This window comes from Lolium perenne, chromosome 5 (assembly GCF_019359855.2).
Source record: "Lolium perenne isolate Kyuss_39 chromosome 5, Kyuss_2.0, whole genome shotgun sequence".
NCBI classification, from domain to species: Eukaryota; Viridiplantae; Streptophyta; class Magnoliopsida; order Poales; family Poaceae; genus Lolium; species Lolium perenne.
This window is the reverse complement of record NC_067248.2, coordinates 30,574,352-30,582,083: the sequence shown is the minus strand read 5'-3', so window position 1 is coordinate 30,582,083 and position 7,732 is coordinate 30,574,352.

Below are 7,732 nucleotides of genomic sequence, written 5' to 3'. Positions count from 1 at the left end.
TCCTCCTTTCGTAGTGTGAAGGTGACAGTGTGCATGCTATGTTAGTACTTGGTTTGGTTATGTTGATCTGTTATGCACTCTAAGGTTATTTAAATATGAACATTGAATATTGTGGAGCTTGTTAACTCCGGCATTGAGGGTTCGTGTAATCCTACACAGTTAGTGGTGTTCATCATCCAACAAGAGGGTGTAGAGTCTAGCATCTATTTATTTATTCTGTTATGTGATCAATGTTGAGAGTGTCCACTAGTGAAAGTATGATCCCTAGGCCTTGTTCCTAAATACTGCTATCGCTGCTTGTTTACTGTTTTACTGCATCTTTACTTCCTGCAATATTACTACCATCAACTGCACGCCAGCAAGCACTTTTCTGGCGCCGTTACTACTGCTCATATTCATTCATACCACGTGTATTTCACTATCTCTTCGCCGAAATAGTGCACCTATTAGGTGTGTTTGAGACACAAGAGACTTCTTGCTTTGTGGTTGCAGGGTTGCATGAGAGGGATATCTTTGACCTCTTCCTCCCTGAGTTCGATAAACCTTGGGTGATCCACTTAAGGGAAACTTGCTGCTGTTCTACAAACCTCTGCTCTTGGAGGCCCAACACTGTCTACAAGAATAGAAGCACCCGTAGCCATCACCGCTCTAGCACTCCAGCGGGACGGGTGCAATCGCCGGTTGAATCCGCGGATGACAATGTGATGCCGCCCCTTGAGGATGACCCAGATTATGTAGCTGCGATGATACAGGCCGAGCTTGATAGTTAGGAGAAACAGGTGCCCGTGGAGGTTGAAACGACGCTGGCGACAGGAGTAGATGCAATGCTGGTTGAGCAGGGACAGTGCACGCAGACACAGCCAAGTGTGCAGCCACCAGCTGGCTAGAGGAGGGACGCAGCAGCCCCGATCATTGAGTTCCCAGAGGATGAAGGGTTGCCTGCATACCATACCCAGGGCAATCCAGTACGTGTAACCATGACGGAGGATAAGTTCTCAAATTTCCATCGCATGTATGCGGGTAGCGGAGCTGCATCTGGAGGCAGTAGTTGGCGTGGCGGGCCAAGGGTAAGCGACATGATACCAGCGCTTCACGGGTTGTCTTCCTTGCAGGTTTCATTTGGCTCCGTGAGTGATACAGCCATGGCACCAGCAGATACTGTGTTGGGCAAACGAGCTGCGGAGGAGCAGGAAGTCCAAGGGGAAAGACGTGAGCTGTCTTCAGGCTTGGACTATACAGGGGAGGAGGTGGCTACATGATACGTCTCCGACGTATCGATAATTTCTTATGTTCCATGCCACATTATTGATGTTATCTACATGTTTTATGCACACTTTATGTCATATTCGTGCATTTTCTGGAACTAACCTATTAACAAGATGCCGAAGTGCCGCTTGTCTTTGTTTCGCTATTTTTGGTTTCAGAAATCCCAGTAACGAAATATTCTCGGAATTGGACGAAATCAACGCCCAGGGTCCTATTTTGCCACGAAGCTTCCAGAAGTCCGAAGAGGAGACGAAGTGGGGCCACGAGGTGGCGACACCATAGGGCGGCGCGGCCCAAGCCCTGGCCGCGCCGACCTAGGGTGTGGGCCCCTCGTGCCCCATCCTGACCTGCCCTTCCGCCTACAAATAGCCTCCATGACGAAACCCCCAGTACCGAGAGCCACGATACGGAAAACCTTACTGAGACGCCGCCGCCGCCGATCCCATCTCGGGGGATCCAGGAGATCGCCTCCGGCACCCTGCCGGAGAGGGGATTCATCTCCCGGAGGACTCTACACCACCATGGTCGCCTCCGGAGTGATGTGTGAGTAGTCTACCCCTGGACTATGGGTCCATAGCAGTAGCTAGATGGTTGTCTTCTCCCCATTGTGCTATCATTGTCGGATCTTGTGAGCTGCCTAACATGATCAAGATCATCTATATGTAATTCTATATGTTGCGTTTGTTGGGATCCGATGAATAGAGAATACTTGTTATGTTGATTATCAAAGTTATATCTATGTGTTGTTTATGATCTTGCATGCTCTCCGTTACTAGTAGATGCTCTGGCCAAGTAGATGCTTGTAACTCCAAGAGGGAGTATTTATGCTCGATAGTGGGTTCATGCCTGCATTGACACAGGGACAAGGATGTAAAAGTTCTAAGGTTGTGTTGTGCTGTTGCCACTAGGGATAAAACATTGATGCTATGTCTAAGGATGTAGTTGTTGATTACATTACGCACCATACTTAATGCAATTGTCTGTTGCTTTGCAACTTAATACTGGAGGGGGTTCGGATGATAACCTGAAGGTGGACTTTTTAGGCATAGATGCAGTTGGATGGCGGTCTATGTACTTTGTCATAATGCCCAATTAAATCTCACTATACTCATCATAATATGTATGTGCATGGTCATGCCCTCTTTATTTGTCAATTTCCCAACTGTAATTTGTTCACCCAACATGCTGTTTATCTTATGGGAGAGACACCTCTAGTGAACTGTGGACCCCGGTCCAATTCTCTTTACTGAAATACAATCTACTGCAATACTTGTTCTACTGTTTTCTGCAAACAATCATCTTCCACACAATACGGTTAATCCTTTGTTACAGCAAGCCGGTGAGATTGACAACCTCACTGTTTCGTTGGGGCAAAGTACTTTGGTTGTGTTGTGCAGGTTCCACGTTGGCGCCGGAATCCCTGGTGTTGCGCCGCACTACATCCCGCCGCCATCAACCTTCAATGTGCTTCTTGGCTCCTCCTGGTTCGATAAACCTTGGTTTCTTTCTGAGGGAAAACTTGCTGCTGTGCGCATCATACCTTCCTCTTGGGGTTCCCAACGAACGTGTGAGTTACACGCCATCAAGCATATTTTCTGGCGCCGTTGCCGGGGAGATCAAGACACGCTGCAAGGGGAGTCTCCACTTCTCAACCTCTTTACTTTGTTTTTGTCTTGCTTAGTTTTATTTACTACTTTGTTTGCTGCACTAAATCAAAATACAAAAAAATTAGTTGCTAGTTTTACTTTATTTGTTATCTTGTTTGCTATATCGAAAACACAAAAAAATTAGTTTACTTGCATTTACTTTATCTAGTTTGCTTTATTTACTGTTGCTAAAATGGCCAACCCTTAAAATACTAAGTTGTGTGACTTCACAACCACAAATAATAATGATTTCTTATGCACACCTATTGCTCCACCTGCTACTACAGCAGAATTCTTTGAAATTAAACCTGCTTTACTTAATCTTGTTATGCGAGAGCAATTTTCTGGTGTTAGTTCTGATGATGCTGCTGCCCATCTTAATAATTTTGTTGAATTATGTGAAATGCAAAAATATAAAGATATAGATGGTGACATTATTAAACTAAAATTGTTCCCTTTCTCATTAAGAGGAAGAGCTAAAGATTGGTTGCTATCTCTGCCTAGGAATAGTATTGATTCATGGACTAAATGCAAGGATGCTTTTATTGGTAGATATTACCCCCTGCTAAAATTATATCTTTGAGGAGTAGCATAATGAATTTTAAACAATTAGATACTGAACATGTTGCTCAAGCTTGGGAAAGAATGAAATCTTTGGTTAAAAATTGCCCAACCCATGGACTGACTACTTGGATGATCATCCAAACCTTCTATGCAGGACTAAATTTTTCTTCGCGGAATTTATTGGATTCAGCTGCTGGAGGTACCTTTATGTCCATCACTCTTGGTGAAGCAACAAAGCTTCTTGATAATATGATGATCAATTACTCTGAATGGCACACGGAAAGAGCTCCACAAGGTAAGAAGGTAAATTCTGTCGAAGAAACCTCTTCCTTGAGTGATAAGATTGATGCTATTATGTCTATGCTTGTGAATGATAGGACTAATATTGATCCTAATAATGTTCCATTAGCTTCATTGGTTGCACAAGAAGAACATGTTGATGTAAACTTCATTAAAAATAATAATTTCAACAACAATGCTTACCGGAACAATTCTAGTAACAACTATAGGCCATATCCTTATAATAATGGCAACGGCTATGGTAATTCTTATGGGAATTCTTACAACAATAATAGGAGTTCACCCCCTGGACTTGAAGCCATGCTTAAAGAATTTATTAGTACACAAACTGCTTTTAACAAATCTGTTGAAGAAAAGCTTGGGAAAATTGATATACTTGCTTCTAAAGTCGATAGTCTTGCTGATGTTGATCTTTTGAAATCGAAAGTTTTGCCTAATGAGAATCATCATAATAAAATTGTTACTACAGCAAATGCCATCCAAGTTAGAATTAATGAGAATATAAGATTAATGGCTGAACTGCGTGCTAGGTGGGATAGAGAAGAAAATGAAAAACTAGCTAAAGAGAAGAATGTAGCTAAAGTTTGGACTATTACCACCACTTGTAATGCTAATGCTACACATGTTGCTGCACCTCCTACTAATACTAATAAAAGAATTAGTGTTAGCAATGTTTCCACTTCTAATGCAAAGCGCGAAAAACTGCCTGAAACTGCTAAAACTGCTGAAATTGCCTGTGATAAAACTGCTGAAATTTTTTCCAACATTGGGGATGATGATCCCATTGCTTTAGATTATAATGTTTGAATTTTGATGATTGCCACATCTCTGAAGTTATAAAGTTCTTGCAAAAACTTGCTAAAAGTCCTAACGCTAGTGCTATAAATTTGGCTTTCACGCAACATATTACAAATGCTCTCATAAAAGCTAGAGAAGAGAAACTAGAGCGCGAAGCCTCTATTCCTAAAAAGCTAGAGGATGGTTGGGAGCCCATCATTAAGATGAAAGTTAAAGATTTTGATTGTAATGCTTTATGTGATCTTGGTGCAAGTATTTCTGTTATGCCTAAGAAAATTTATAATATGCTTGACTTGCCACCGCTGAAAAATTGTTATTTGGATGTTAATCTTGCTGATCATTCTACAAAGAAACCTTTGGGGAAAGTTGATAATGTTCGCATTACCGTTAACAATAACCTTGTCCCCGTTGATTTTGTTGTCTTGGATATTGAATGCAATGCATCTTGTCCCATTATATTGGGAAGGCCTTTTCTTCGAACTGTTGGTGCTATCATTGATATGAAGGAAGGTAATATAAAATATCAATTTCCTCTCAAGAAAGGTATAGAACACTTCCCTAGAAAGAGAATGAAGTTACCTTTTGATTCTATTATGAGAACAAATTATGATGTTGATGCTTCATCTCTCGATAATACTTGATACACACTTTCTGCGCCTAGCTGAAAGGCGTTAAAAAAAAAGCGCTTATGGGAGACAACCCATGTTTTTACCTACAGTACTTTGTTTTTATTTTGTGTCTTGGAAGTTGTTTACTACTGTAGCAAACTCTCCTTATCTTAGTTTTGTGTTTTGTTGTGCCAAGTTAAGCCGTTGATAGAAAAGTAAGTACTAGATTTGGATTACTGCACAGTTCCAGATTTCTTTGCTGTCACGAATCTGGGCAAAATCCCCCTGTAGGTAACTCAGAAAATTATGCCAATTTACGTGAGTGATCCTCAGATATGTACGCAACTCTCATTCAATTTGGGAATTTTCATTTGAGCAAGTCTGGTGCCATTTTAAAATTCATCAATACGAACTGTTCTGTTTTGACAGATTCTGCCTTTTATTTCGCATTGCCTCTTTTGCTATGTTGGATGAATTTCTTTGATCCACTAATGTCCAGTAGCATTATGCAATGTCCAGAAGTGTTAAGAATGATTGTGTCACCTCTGAATATGTTAATTTTTATTGTGCACTAACCCTCTAATGAGTTGTTTCGAGTTTGGTGTGGAGGAAGTTTTCAAGGATCAAGAGAGGAGTATGATGCAACATGATCAAGGAGAGTGAAAGCTCTAAGCTTGGGGATGCCCCGGTGGTTCACCCCTGCATATATTAAGAAGACTCAAGCGTCTAAGCTTGGGGATGCCCAAGGCATCCCCTTCTTCATCGACAATATTATCAGGTTCCTCCCCTGAAACTATATTTTTATTCCATCACATCTTATGTGCTTTGCTTGGAGCGTCAGTTTGTTTTTGTTTTTTGTTTTGTTTGAATAAAATGGATCCTAGCATTCACTTTATGGGAGAGAGACACGCTCCGCTGTAGCATATGGACAAATATGTCCTTAGCTTCTACTCATAGTATTCATGGCGAAGTTTCTTCTTCGTTAAATTGTTATATGGTTGGAATTGGAAAATTATACATGTAGTAATTGCTATAAATGTCTTGGGTAATGTGATACTTGGCAATTGTTGTGCTCATGATTAAGCTCTTGCATCATATGCTTTGCACCCATTAATGAAGAAATACATAGAGCATGCTAAAATTTGGTTTGCATATTTGGTTTCTCTAAGGTCTAGATAATTTCTAGTATTGAGTTTGAACAACAAGGAAGACGGTGTAGAGTCTTATAATGTTTACAATATGTCTTTTATGTGAGTTTTGCTGCACCGCTTCATCCTTGTGTTTGTTTCAAATAAGCCTTGCTAGCCTAAACCTTGTATCGAGAGGGAATACTTCTCATGCATCCAAAATACTTGAGCCAACTACTATGCCATTTGTGTCCACCATACCTACCTACTACATGGTATTTTCCGCCATTCCAAAGTAAATTGCTTGAGTGCTACCTTTAAAATTCCATCATCACCTTTACAATATATAGCTCATGGGACAAATAGCTTAAAAACTATTGTGGTATTGAATATGTAATTATGCACTTTATCTCTTATTAAGTTGCTTGTTGTGCGATAACCATGTTCACTGGGGACGCCATCAACTATTCATTGTTGAATTTCATGTGAGTTGCTATGCATGTTCGTCTTGTCTGAAGTAAGAGCGATCTACCACCTTATGGTTAAGCATGCATATTGTTAGAGAAGAACATTGGGCCGCTAACTAAAGCCATGATCCATGGTGGAAGTTTCAGTTTTGGACATATATCCTCAATCTCAAATGAGAAAATTATTAATTGTTGGTACATGCTTATGCATAAAAGAGGAGTCCATTATCTGTTGTCTATGTTGTCCCGGTATGGATGTCTAAGTTGAAGAATAATCAATAGCGAGAAATCCAATGCGAGCTTTCTCCTTAGACCTTTGTACAAAGTGCATAGAGGTACCCCATTGTGACACTTGGTCAAAACATGTGCATTGTGATGATCCGGTAGTCCAAGCTAATTAGGACAAGGTGCGGGCACTATTAGTACACTATGCATGAGGCTTGCAACTTGTAAGATATAATTTACATGATACATATGCTTTATTACTACCGTTGACAAAATTGTTTCATGTTTTCAAAATCAAAGCTCTAGCACAAATATAGCAATCGATGCTTTTCCTCTATGAGGACCATTCTTTTACTTTCAATGTTGAGTCAGTTCACCTATTTCTCTCCACCTCAAGAAGCAAACACTTGTGTGAACTGTGCATTGATTCCTACATACTTGCTTATTGCACTTGTTATATTACTCTATGTTGACAATATCCATGAGATATACATGTTACAAGTTGAAAGCAACCGCTGAAACTTAATCTTCTTTTGTGTTGCTTCAACACCTTTACTTTGAATTATTGCTTTATGAGTTAACTCTTATGCAAGACTTATTGATGCTTGTCTTGAAGTGCTATTCATGAAAAGTCTTTGCTATATGATTCACTTGTTTACTCATGTCATATACATTGTTTTGATCGCTGCATTCACTACATATGCTTTACAAATAGTATGATCAAGATTATG